Raw genomic sequence first — 14,436 nt, forward strand, 5'->3', positions numbered from 1 at the left:
CTTACATCATACAAGAAACAGGTTATGCTAACAATTGTGGGCTAAATACATTGGGCCACAAAACTGATGACACAAATACAAAATGAATACAATACTAAAGTATACGTCTAACAGCCCCCCGCAGTCGGAACGGGAGATCTTGAGCGGACGTTTGGATCTGAAGTCAAGAAATAGCGAGGATGGAAGCCCTTTGGTGAAGATATATGTATATTGAGAAGAAGATGGCACATGAAGAACACAGACCTGTCCCAAGGCAACTTTGTCTCAAACAAATTGAATATCTATCTCAATATGTTTAGTGCGTTGATGTTGAACTGGATTCGTAGAGAGATACACATCACTCACATTGTTACAATAAACAATAGTGGCAGTGAGAGGGGGATAGAGAAGTTCACGTAATAAATTGTGAAGCCAGCTGGTCTCAGCAACCGCATTAGCAACACCTCGATACTCGGCTTCGGCACTAGACCAAGAAGTCGTACCTTGTGGCTTAAATGGCCAAGAGAGAAGATCATGTCCAAGAAAAACACAATAACCTGATGTGGACCATCTAAACGCTGGGCAACCGGCCCAATCCGCATTAGAATATGCAATTAAAACCTGAGATAGAGATGCATACAATTGACGACCATGGTCAATAGTGCCCCAAACATACCTTAGAATGCGTTTAAGTGCCGAGAAGTGAGATTCCCTGGGATCATGCATAAATAAATACACCTTCTGAACTGCATAGGTGATGTTAGGTTGATTGAAAGTCAGATACTGAAGTGCTCCTGTGAGACTGCGGTAGTTATTCGGATCAGCAAATGGAGGACAAGTGCCTTCAAGTTTAACTAAAGTGTCAGTAGAAGTACGAGCTTGTTTGCAATTAAGCATGTGTGAGCGCACACAAGAATCTCAGTAGCGTATTTTTGTTGAGAGCATGATGGTTACGAGAAACAGCAATGCCCAGAAAGTAATTCAGAGCACATAAATCTGTCATGGCACACTCAGAGTGTAAAGTGGTAATAATATGTTGAAGAAGACCCTTAGAGGAGGCTATCAAAACAATATCATCCACGTATAAGAGAAGATATGCAAGTTGATCACCCTGTCTATAAACAAATAATGAAGAATCAGAGCGACTATTAGCAAAACCGTGACGCGTGTTGAACTGAGCAAAACGATGATACCAAGACTGTGGTGCATGTTTGAGTCCATATAGCGACTTTTTAAGTAAACAAACATGATCAGGACGAGATGAGTCACGAAACACCGGTGGTTGATGCATGTATACGGTCTTTTGAAGATGATCATGAAGAAAAGGAGTTTTTACATCTAACTGATGAACTGGACAATGGTGAGAAATAGCCAAGCTGAGAATAGTTCGGATAATGGCCAGTTTGACGAACGGACTGAAAGTGTCATCGCAATCAATACCAGGGTGTTAACTTTGACCGTTGGCAACAAGACGGGCGTTATACCATGCTAAGGATCCATGTACATTAAATTTCTTTTTAAATAACCAAATAGAGTTAATCACATTAGCGTTGGGAGGACGAGGAACAAGTACCCAAGTTCCATTAAAAATAAGTGCATTAAATTCTTATTTCATAGCATTTAGCTAATTCAGAATGGGACTCAGTATGTAGATTCAGATTGGTGATGGGTTTGACAATGCCATGACGAGAACGAGTGGCCATGGGGTGAGTATGAGAGGGAGCAGATCGAAGCATTGGTTTAGGCAGCTTGATAAACTGGAAGAAGAGGGTTCGAGAGACCTTCTGTGGAAGCGGAATCACTGGAGGGAGATCCAGTAGGAGAAGGAGCATCAGATGTAGACCCGACATCCAAGGAATTTGAAGTGTTGGGAGGGTTGGTGATGTTAATGGGAGACGAAGATGAAGAAAAAGGACCGAGAGGTTGAGCAAGATGACAAGGATCGTTAAAGACATTGCGAGTGTCATCTAAATCAAGAAATTCATACTCGGGGGAATGACTTAGAGACATAGAGCCAAAAGGGAAAGAGCTTTCTTCCAATGTAACATGGCAGGATATGATAATTTGATTTGTATGGAGGTTGAGACAACGAAAACCCTTTTGGTTGGTGGGATATCCAAGAAAAATTCAAGGAACTGAACGAGGTTGAAGTTTATGAGTGTTGTTGATGTGAGGGTAGCACAGGCATCCAAACACACGAAGATTAGAGTAGGTAGGATGTTTGTTGAATAGTTTGTGGTATGGGGTGTCATTTTTTAGAGAAGTGGAGGGAAGGATATTCAAAAGATGAGAGGCCATGTGTAAATCTTCAACCCAATAAGTTGGAGGGAGATGAGCTTGAAAAAGTAAAGTGCGTATGGCATTATTTATAGTTCGAAGCATTCTTTAAGATTTCCCGTTTTGTTGGGAAGTGTATGGACAAGAGTAACACATATGAATTCCATTGATATCACATAATTGTTGGAATTGAGAGTTGTCAAATTCTTTGTCATTGTCACATTGAAACGTTTGTATGTCAGAATGAAATTGGTTTTTGACGTATGCACGAAAATGAAGGAATTTAGAAAAAACTTTAGATTTTTTACGAAGAGGATACACCCATACAAAATGAGAGAATTGATCAAGAAAAATAACATAATATTGGTTTCCACTATGACTTAATAAAGGAGTAGTCCAAACATCTGAATGAATAACTTGAAATGGAAACATAACATCATTTTTTGACAAGGAGAAAGATGAACAAACATGTTTGTCATGTTGACCAGCATGAAACAAAATAGACGACTTCTTATTGGTACATTTAATAGAATTATTGGAAAGTAAATGTTGAAAGACTTGATGACCGGGATGATAAGGCGTTGATGCCACGTGGATGAGCTGACGCTGGGAAGCACTTGAGGAGATGGACCAGTAAGAGGATATAAATCGCCTTGGCTATTACATCGAAGGATGGTTTGTTTGGTGAGAAGATTCTTAACAGAAAAACCAAACTCGTCAAATTCTATACTACATTTATTATTACAAGTGAATTTACGAACATAAACAAGGTTTTTAATTATTTGGGGAGTGATAAGAACATTGTTAAGAGCTAAGGTACAAAAATGATGAAGACTAATAGATGAGTTACCCGATTGGGTAACGGGAATACGAGATCCATCACCAACTAAGACATAAAAATTAGTGCACTTATTAGTGAACGACTTAAGAATACTTGGGTCGGAATGAAGATGAGCAGTTGCCCTTGTGTCCATATACCAATCAACATTTCCGGGATCTTGAAGATTCATGATAGAAAACGCCTCCGGAAGGGTAGTTGGTTGATCTGAAAAAAACTTCTACCATGAAGTGGGCTGTTGAAAATGTGGGCTAGCCATAAACGCTTGCAGTGTAGTAACTAAAAAAGAATTTGACCATGTAGGTTGCTGAAAGTGAGTGGGCATGTTATGCTGTAAGTTTGAGTTGGCCCAAAAGTTGGTTGGAGTGGGAAGGAGCCCAACAACATTGATGTTGGGTCATTGGTATGAATACGCTCCAGGCCAAGGGTTCCAAGCCCCCCAGCTGTTGTTACGATCATGTCTAGGAGAGGCGAAATTGCAGCCGGTGCCACTAGTTCTGCCTCGTCCGCCTCCTCTTCCAGAGCGACCACCCCTGCCACCGCCTCTAAAATTACGACCACCACCCCTGCCATTAGATTGAGGTCCTCGGTGGTTGGTTGGTGTCCGATTGTCAGGATTTGAAGAGCGATTATTGTGAGTGGTGTTGAGTATAGTTGGGGCTGATGTGTGGTCTTGATGAGAGGCGTGCACCACACGGTTTTGTTCTTTAATCATTGATCGTTCGTCGAGAGTAAGCATCGATCGCATATCAAGAAAACTCGGGAGAGGCTTCTGATGTCGAATGCTAGTGACCACATGAGCAAACTTTGGAGATAGGCCGTTAATGGCATCGATGACAAGATTCCGTTCTGGGACAGGGGCTCCAATGTTGGCAAGGATATCAGCAATGGACTTAATACGAGTGAAATATTGAACGATTGATGAGTCACCAATAGTAATGGAACGAAGTTCATCATCCAGTTCCATGGCTTTGGATTCTTTGTTTTCAAGGAAGAGAGCTTTAATAGACTTCCAAACTTCTGCTGCAGTAGCATCAGGTTTAAGAATGGTTTGAAAGAGAGACTGAGTGAGAGTTGTTGGATTAGTATCTAAGTCCATAACTATTTTGGTATGTACTTGACCCAATTATGAGCATGGTCCTTTTGGGTTGCCTTCACCATAGCAATCTGTAGGATGAATTAAGGAGAGAGAGGTTTAAATATGATTTATTAATATATTATGAGAATAATATATTAAAGGAGAAATCATATTGTTTAATTAATATTAGTCAAGAATTAATTGATAATTAATTTTGTGGCTAAAAGAGATTAATTAAACTTAGGGGACTGGACTGCAATTATTGGATAATTGAGTTATTGGGCTAAGGAATGCTAAAGGAATAAGGGGTGAACGAAATTATGATGGAAGCCCATCAGATTTTCGTCCATGGCCTTATCTAGAAGGTTCCATGGGCTGCTTAGGGTTTAAGCTGTCCATTAGGGTTTTAACTGAAACCCTAGCAGCCCACACAAGTATATAAAGGACCCATTAGGCTCCAAAAACGTGGACAACTGATTCTCTAGGGTTTCTAGTCGTTTTTGGGCAGCCTCTCTTCTTCTCCTCTTCATCCAAGTTGCATAAGGTGTTTGTGACTCCATTAGAGGTGCAACACTTGAGGCACTAAGCTTTTGAAGCCAATCCAAGCAAGGAATTGATTGTTATTGCTATGTAACAATCAAAGGTAATTCTATAAACCCTAATTCAGTTTATAATATGTTAGATCTAAGTTTATTAGTCTTGGATTCAAAGCATGTACAATAGAGAAACCTAGATCCAAGCATTAGGGTTTGTATGAGCACATAGGATTGTTCTTATGCCTAAAACCCATCAGTGGTATCAGAGCCATGATTGGTTTCAATTGTATGTGATGCTTAACTGTTTTGTTTGCTAAAAATCGAGTTTTTGGCCTCTGCCCGACTCAACTCGGCGAGTCAGTATCTGGACTTGGCGAGTTGGCCCCTACTGGGCGAGTTCAGAGCTGACTCGGCGAGTTCGAGCGTCAAACAGAGGGTATTTCGGGATCTAGTTGCTGTTTTGACTTGGATTTGATTCTTAAATTGTTTTATGAAGTTAAAATCTGAATTTTATCTTAATTATATGCTTATCGTTGCCAAAACAATAGATAATTTCAAATCTTTTAAATATTGGTTATTTATATGATAAATATGGATTATTTAAAGTTATTTGGTAATTATCTAATGACTAAAATAAGATTAGGTTAAATATAGATAATTATGAAATTAATTGTTTAATTTGAATTATTTGTTATTTGATCCCTATTGTTTTGAAATGTTTCAAAACTTGCCCTTAAGTTTTGGAATTTAAAAGTTGATTAAAAGTTTAATTTTGAAATGTTAACTTCTAAAACCCTAGTAATTTGAAAGGTTCAAATCACACCCTTATGGTTTTATTAATTAACTAAAGTGTATAAGTAAAAGTTATTTAATAAACCCATAAAATTTTGGTTTACATTTAATTAAATTAAAAGTATATTTTACTAAATTAAACCACCTAGTATTTTAAAAGTGTAAAATACACCCTATACTATATATAACATTAAAAGTCTAATATTATATATATGTATGAGTAAACAGTCAGTCTTACCGTTAGTAGGTCTCATTCATGAAGCTGGTCTATAAGGGGTGTTTAAGGAAATTGCCTATAAAATGGCGATTGAATGGGTATCCACTCTTACCCACCGCACTCTTGACTAGTGGAGGGTCGTTAGCCGAACGGGTAGGATAGGACAGAAACCTTCCATTATAAGTATAATGAAGTACAAAGTAACTAAATGCTTATACAAATTCCCAAATCATAGTTACTTTAGGCAAAATGTGAAATTGTATGCTAACCCATGGAATTACACTTCGTACCCTTGTCAAACGTTAGTGGAGCGTGTGTGGTTAACCGGCACACTAATTTGGGGATGACATTGGTGGCGAAGGGTGGCTTGATGCTTATCATAGATCAATGGAGCGTGTGTGGCTAACCGGCACATTGATTAGGTGATAGTAGCAATTGGTGCACCATGTGATTCGTATGGTTATTCACACCTTGTTTGTAATCCTCGGCATCCCAGTCACAAATAGTAGGGCATAATCGAGATTAAACACGCCATTGAAAAGTTCAATGAATCTCAAAAGATCTAGGAGTTTCAATTCAGTTAAAACTTAATTTTCCTTTTCGTTTTTCATGGTGGAAATTGGTAAATCGTCATTTACCTACCTTCAAATATTCTGCAACTAGATTACGGCATCCCTCTTCTAGGTTGTAGAGTATTGTGTTGGATCCTAGCTTGATGTTTCATTTGGGTGTTGCATCAAGAACTCTAATCAACTTAACTTGAATTTTCTCCCGTTTTGTAGATGTCTGGATCTTACAATGGTCTTCCCAAATCCTTTGGAACAAGCTTTCCAAATGAAGATGACGTTCCGAGATACGATCAAGGAAATGAGAGTCATGCTTCACTTCCTCCACCTCCTCCAATTGTTCTCCCTGACCCACAAGTTCAAAGGCTTGAAAAGTTCAAGCTCACTCAAGCCCTTTTGGCAAGTAAACACGAAGATGGGAACCCTGTGTGTGCACATGTCTTAGAGATGAAGTCACACATTGATAGGTTAAACATGTTGGGTGTCGAGATTTCAAGTGAGTTGGCTGTTGACTGGGTTCTTCAGTCACTTCCTGAATCATATAGTGAGTTCGTTAGAGAGTACTATATGATGGACCACGACGTGACCCTAATTGATCTCACCTATTTGATTATAGCTGCTGAATCAGCAATGATTTGGCGTGCTGGTCAAGCAAATTTGTCTAGTGAATCAAACTCTCAAACTTCAATGGACACTGGCAACATTGGAAGTCCAGAAAGAACTAAGCCTGTGATTGTCCGATGTGCTGTTCCAAAGGAGTCCGGTTGCTTTTATTGCCAAGAGAAGGGGCATTGGAGACGAAGCTGCCCTAACTACCTGAGAGATCTAAGAGATGGGAGAGTCAATACGTATGGCTCTACTTCAGGTAAAAGCCATTATCTAACTCTTTTGAGTTCCTATTCTAGATTCTTAATACATGATGTGATAAGATTACATTTTGTAGGATCGAAGAAAAGAGAGGAAGCTTGAGGGAAGAAGTGAGCTGGAATCTAATCATGAAGAAATGGATTTCGACCGCATTACTTGAAGAATGGATTCTTGAGCTACTACTTGGAGTTAGAATAGATTGTTAAGAAATATTTAATAACATAGTTTTTTCAATTGAATTGCATTGTAAGGACAAATTTTTTCCGCAATAAAATGAACTTTGATTATTTATCCTTGCGATGGCATGTATGAAAAATTGATGTTTGAATGCTTCTATTATTAGCAAAATGGATTTGATTCTTAATTATGTTATTTGTGGAAATGTCAAAATTTTACCAAATAGGGAGAGTTTCTCATCGCCCATGTTTCAATTGGACATAAACTTGGAATCATACAATGTGTATTGTATGATGAATGAAAAACTTTCACATTTGGGAAATTTAGGCTAATTCTTTGACAAAGTGTCAATTGAAGGACTAGGAGATCAAGTACACTAGGTTGTGCGTTGATCAAGTCCACCACAAGAGTGACAAAGATATTCGTCATGATTTACTAAAGTTTAGTAAATATGATTATACTTATAAGATTAAGTGTAATTCTAAGTTGATTGAAAGAGTTTCAATGAATAGTAGAACGAATAAAGAAGAATCAAGTGGGCAGAAAGATAAAAGTTTCTATATTCTAAGAAGAAGGGAGAGTAACTTTTATTGTGTTTTATGATAAGTCTTAATGATTAAGAACCATGTCTCAATTGATCCTCTAAGTGAGTCTTAGTGCAATTGCTTGTCTAAGAAGAGGAATCGAGAATTGTAGAAATGGTTAAAATCAAGAAGTCAATCATACTTCGTTCCAATATCAAGTCTTAGAGTCAATATTGTGACATTGAGTGAAAAGTTTTAAGTAGGTTTATAACACTCATCAAATGTGGAACTTGGAAAATTTTTCTTATTCTTACACATTTGAAATTGGTAAGTTGTGCTGTTTTGGGTAAGACAAAGACCAACTAGGACCAATTATGTGAAGTGTTTTGTCTTGATAAGAACTACGCTAACTCTTGAGTATTAGCTTTGTCAAGAAATGTTTCTTGACAAGAAAATCTTATATGTCAAGGAGTCAGTGGGAGTCTTAATGGTCTTGAAAGGTTTCAAGAACAAATCAAGAATAAACCTTATCGATCATCACTAGCACACGACTTGAGGTTTACAACCTATCGTGCTGACATTATTTTGTTTCTGTGCCATTCCAATTGAGTTAATTGTGTATGTGAGTTCTATGAGTTCTCATTTGAATGCATACTAGAGCCTTAGTCGATGGAAAGTACATTGATATGTAAGGACAAGTTACTAAACTACTTGGAAGACATGGTGGGCACTCGTGTTACCATAAGGCAAGAAATCAAGATTAAGAAAGTTCAGTCCATATGAGTTTGGATTTGTCACAAACTTTGGTTTTGGCAAATTCAGATGGATAGGAACTCATACACCATAAAATCTAAGTGTCATAAGATTCCCTCCTTCATGAAAATGACTGTGAGGAAATGTTTTCACTAAGAGAGGTTTTCAGAAGATAGCGATTGTGAAAATTGTATTCTCATATTCGATTATGGTTACGACATCCCTTTCCATAGTTTGAATTGTGCGATTTGGCAATTAGTTTGAACATTTGGAACTTAGTAACATAAGTTCTGAATTGTTTAAACACACATATGAGCTATCTAAGGCAAATGTGTATAAATTTAAGAAGCTTAGATAAAGGCTTATCGAAGCATCTGGTATTAGAAATATGAATTTTAGAAATTCAATAGGCATTGTTTTCTGGAAGTGTATTTGTTTTCTGAATACATGTCAAAGCTAGTGGGAGCATAAGTGTTATGCTTATATGATAATAATCACCATGATAGTGGGAGCATAAGTGTTATGCTTATATGATAATAATCATCATGATAGTGGGAGCATAAGTGTTATGCTTGTATGATTATTATGGCAAGTATTGCAAGTTAGCAATATTAATTATAGAAAAACAAAGATTCAATTTGCAAAGTTGCATGGGTTGAAAAGTTTTTTAGCTATAATTAAGGGAGAGAAATATTATACTTCGTTTCAAAATCTAAAGCTTAGATTAAGAAATTTTAATAAATTTAGTCAAAGGATACATTGTGTGTTCTCAAATTTCGATTATGATTACGACATCCCTCTTCATAGTTCGAATTGTGAGATTATGACACATAAAATATTATGGCAAAAGATTGGTAAAGTATCATATCTTAATGTAAGAAATTATGCATCGTGTCCCATACGCTTCGGGTATAGGATCGATTGCGAATGCTATAATATTTGACCATTCTAAAATTTTCCAAATGTCTAGCGCATTAAGAGGGAAAAAGGACTAGAATTGGTTTTGACTGAAATAACTAAACAACTATCAAAGGACGATCCAAAGTTCGCTGAGGATTGGTCGCTTGTGAGTAGTTGGAAGTATGGTATTGGATGGACCATATCGACATTATTATGAATAGATAAAATTCTATTAAGAATAAGTTGTCATATGGAAAATGTGGGAATGTTTCCATATTGGGAGTTGGATATTGAGAATCTATGTCTAGATTAGAAACTTTTATGCAAGAAGGATGTTCAAAGGAATGTACTTTGAATGTGAGACTTCACGTCTATGGAATTGTCTTGTAACAATTTCAAAGAAAGTACTTTGTAATTTCATTAGCCAAGTCTTGGTGACTTTTGTGCTATGACCTTACGAAAGGATCGTTGCTTAAAATGTTAGAATCTAGCATACTCTAGTAGTGGCAAGAACCTTGTGTTCTTACACTAACAGTTAGGATTAAGGAATTGTGAAATGAGAATCATTGGAAAAGTTTTCAATCGATCTATGTCACAAAGCATGGACCATAGGAAACAAAGTGTGCATGCTTAGAGCATGGGACAATTGTTGTTGCAATTTAAGTAATGAGTTGATTATCCGAAACATTGAATGATAAATAATGAGTAATCAATATGGTGGATAAATAGAAGTGTTTTATTTACTCTCACAAGTTTGAGGCCATATAGGATCAAGTATTATTGTTATGTTTCAATTTGCATGTTTTGACTTCCAGAATAACTAGGTTATTCAAACATCCACAGTCGGTCATACGTTGGAAGTAGGTATGAATAAAGACTGTCATGAATATGTCTGTAGATTGTCTGAAGTGTTTAGACATGGCACATGTTTGCTGCAGAGTTCATGAGTGCTTTGATAAGATTAGAGTATTGGAATAAACCCACGCTCACTTGGATCACTTCATGGATTTATCACGAGTGATTAGTGAGACGATAATATTGTATATTCTTGAAACTGAGACATGTGAGTTGTTATTTGTTGGTCGGTTGCACATTGATAATAAGTAAACGCACCAGTAACTTGGTGTTATAAAACTTATTGTTATGTGTGATTCGATCAGTAAATGCAAGCGAGCATTTGAGTTGAAGTTTATCCATTCCTTTTTCCCAAAGTGGGATAAAAGCGATATCTGTGGGCCTCTCGATGATTTAGTAATGACACCTAAGCGCTTGGCCAAGCCGGGACTAAGTTGATGTGTTCATTTATAGTCTGTTGTCTGTCGTCATAAATCGGAAGTCGGGAAACAGTATAGAGAGAATGATTGAAATCATGTCTTTTGTCTATACGATATCTTGAGAATGTAGGAATATATAATCCCTTATCTAGAGGACATGCTATCTGATAAGATTAGAGTTGACAGCGGCTTTTGAAAGCTACAATTGCTGATCAGGTTCTGAAGTCATACCGAAAATAGTTATTAGACTTATCCAAGTGGGAGACTGTTGGATTAGTGTCTAAGTCCATAACTATTTTGGTATGTACTTGACCGGATTATGAGCATGGTCCTTTTGGGTTGCCTTCACGATAGCAATATGTAGGATGAATTAAGGAGAAAGAGGTTTAAATATGATTTATTAATATATTATGAGAATAATATATTAAAGGAGAAATCATATTGTTTAATTAATATTAGTCAAGAATTAATTGATAATTAATTTTGTGGCTAAAAGAGATTAATTAAATTTAGGGGACTGGACTGCAATTATTGGATAATTGAGTTATTGGGCTAAGGAATGCTAAAGGAATAAGGAGTAAACGAAATTATGATGGAAGCCCATCATATTTTCGTCCATGGCCTTATCCAGAAGGTTCCATGGGTTGCTTAGAGTTTAAGCTGTCCATTAGGGTTTTGACTGAAACCCTAGGAACCCACACAAGTATATAAAGGACCCCTTAGGCTCCGAAAACGTGGACAACTGATTCTCTAGGGTTTCTAGTCGTTTTTTGGCTGCCTCTCTTCTTCTCCTCTTCATCCAAGTTGCATAAGGACTTTGTGACTCCATTAGAGGTGCAGCACTTGAGGCACTAAGCTTTTGAAGCCAATCCAAGCAAGGAATTGATTGTTATTGCTATATAACAATCAAAGGTAATTCTATAAACCCTAATTCAATTTATAATATGTTAGATCTAAGTTTATTAGTCTTGGATTCAAAGCATGTACAATAGAGAAACCTAGATCCAAGCATTAGGGTTTGTATGAGCACATAGGATTGTTCTTATGCCTAAAACCCATCAAGAGTACCATACATCCATTGTTTGACAATATTATAAACTTCTTCCCATTGGGGTTCATCAACTTTGAGAGACGAACCATAAAGATGACCATAGACCGAATACCCAATGCAATAAGTATTGAATAATTCTTTCCATGAATCATAATTCATGCGATAAAGATCAAGTAGAAGAGGGACATATGACTTTATGTTAGTGATGCCAAAAATTTTATCAGTGGGTTTGCATGTGGAGGAGCTTGCATCTGATGTTAGCATGATGAGGAAGGAACAGCATGGGAGAACAGAGAGATATAGAGAGAACGTGATGAGAAAAATCGTTGCCCAGAGGATCGACTAGAGTTAATGGAGACTAGTCTGATACCATGTTACGAACAGTATTTTCCCATAACCCCGATTTGCATTCCATTACCAAATATATATACATCATCCAAGAAACGGGCTATGCTAACAATTGTGGGCTAAATACATTGGGCCACACAAAGCATAACACAAATACAAAAATCAATGCAATACTAAAGTGTACCTCTAACATGATTGCTTTTTAGAAGCTGGTTGGTGGTTTTCTAAGGGGTTGTTTGCATTTAATTTAATTAATAATGAAATTTATGGTCAGACAACATAAATATGGTTTTTTGTCTTTGATATCTTAATCAATAGACAATGATTAAATGATTTTCAAACTAAAATTTAGCAATGCCTTTCAAAAATTATGAATATATATGCGTGGTTGGTTGAATCTATGGAAAAATAATTCCAAAACCGAAGGTCAATTTTGAGTAAATTTCGAATTCATTTTTTGGAGCTTTTTATATTTACAAAAATTTGTATTTATGCTCTCATTTGAAACTTGAATCGTTGAACTTGGTCAGTTTAATGAAAAATATTGCTACCGTTTGGTTTTGAAACTGCAAGCTCAAAATGCAAGCAAAATGATAGAAAAAATGGGAGTGTTAAACAAAAACTGGGATATCAACATGAAATAAAGAGAATTTAACACAAAAAATCCCAAAAACATTAGCATATAATCAAATTTAAATCTCACTCTATATGCACTACTAGAAAAATGAGAAATACCTACTAAAAATACCCACATAAAATTTCTAACGTAATTACCGACGGAATAGTGACGGAATACCTATGGGAAAGGATGTCACAGTTTGCTAACGGAATTATGACATAATAGCTACGGAATAGCGACGGATGGAATCTCGTAGGAATTTCGTCGGTAATTACGTACAGAATATCTATGAAACCACCCTTACATGCGTCCATTAACTTTACCTACGGAATACGTACGGACAAGAAAAAATAAAAGAAAAACTATTGCGGTGGGATTCAAACTCAGGTTTCATGTGTATTGTGCCAAGGACTTTACCAACGAGCCGATCATGTCACATCCAATTATAAACACTACTTAAGTACTCTTATACAATACCATTTTTATTTCCTTTATTATTATTATTATTATTATTATTATTATTATTAGAGTAAATTACTGAAATCGTCCTAGTGGTTTGGTCAAAATTGCACGTTTGGTCCCTAACTTTTTTTTTGCACTCGGATCATCCCTGTGGTTTGATTTTGTTGCATTTTTCGTCCCTATGGTTTGGTAAAAGTTGCATGTTTGGTCCCTAACTTTATGTATGTAAGGGACGAAAAATGCAACATAATCAAACCACAGGGACGAAAAACTCAACAAAATCAAACCACAGTGACGATCCAAGTGCAAAAAAAAAAAGTTAGGGACCAAACGTGTAATTTTGACCAAACCACAGGGACGATTTCAGTAATTTACTCTTATTATTATTATTATTATTATTATTATTATTATTATTATTATTATTATTATTATTATTATTGTTGTTGTTGTTGTTGTTGTTGTTGTTGTTTTTCATCGTTTGCATATGTCTAGGAGATGTCATCTATGCAAGTCCAATCATAGGCAAAAATCACATAATGATGCAAACTGTAGGGTGAAAGAAGTACATGTACAGATCTACACAGCACAAACATTTCAAATTCTCCCAAAGAACTTTGTTAAATGAAGAACCATTTTCCTAAACCTAAAACTTATGCAGATAACATGTGGTTGCAGACCAAAATATTAATTTCTCCTTTTTCTCCTACACAAGCTTAAATCCATAGACATACACATGTATGAGTGTATGTTTATTTATGGGTGTATGTGTGCATATTTGTATCAAGCGAATCAAACATTACTAGGCATTTCAACGATCTTTCCATTCGTTTGCACAAAGCGGCGATTGTGAAATTCTGGACCATGATCATAATGGACTAATTTGATTAATTATCTTTAATTAACCAAGACGCTTATAACCAGCGGTATCAGATATTGCATTCACTTCTTGATGTTGAGGATAAAAGTCTTGTCTGAGACATAGGTGATTTAGAAGTAGTTTAGTATTAGATTAGATTATTCGTTAAAAAAATCACTTTAATTAGTTTTGGACTTAAGCTTGAAAGTGGAGAAATCTTGCAAATGCATCAGGTTTATTGCATAAGCGATACACCCACAAGAAATAAGAGTAATGATCTAAACACATGATATAATAATTTATGCCACTTAGACTAATAACT

Source organism: Lactuca serriola, chromosome 3 (assembly GCF_051521515.1).
Source record: "Lactuca serriola cultivar US96UC23 chromosome 3, Lser_US96UC23_V15, whole genome shotgun sequence".
Classification (NCBI taxonomy): Eukaryota; Viridiplantae; Streptophyta; class Magnoliopsida; order Asterales; family Asteraceae; genus Lactuca; species Lactuca serriola.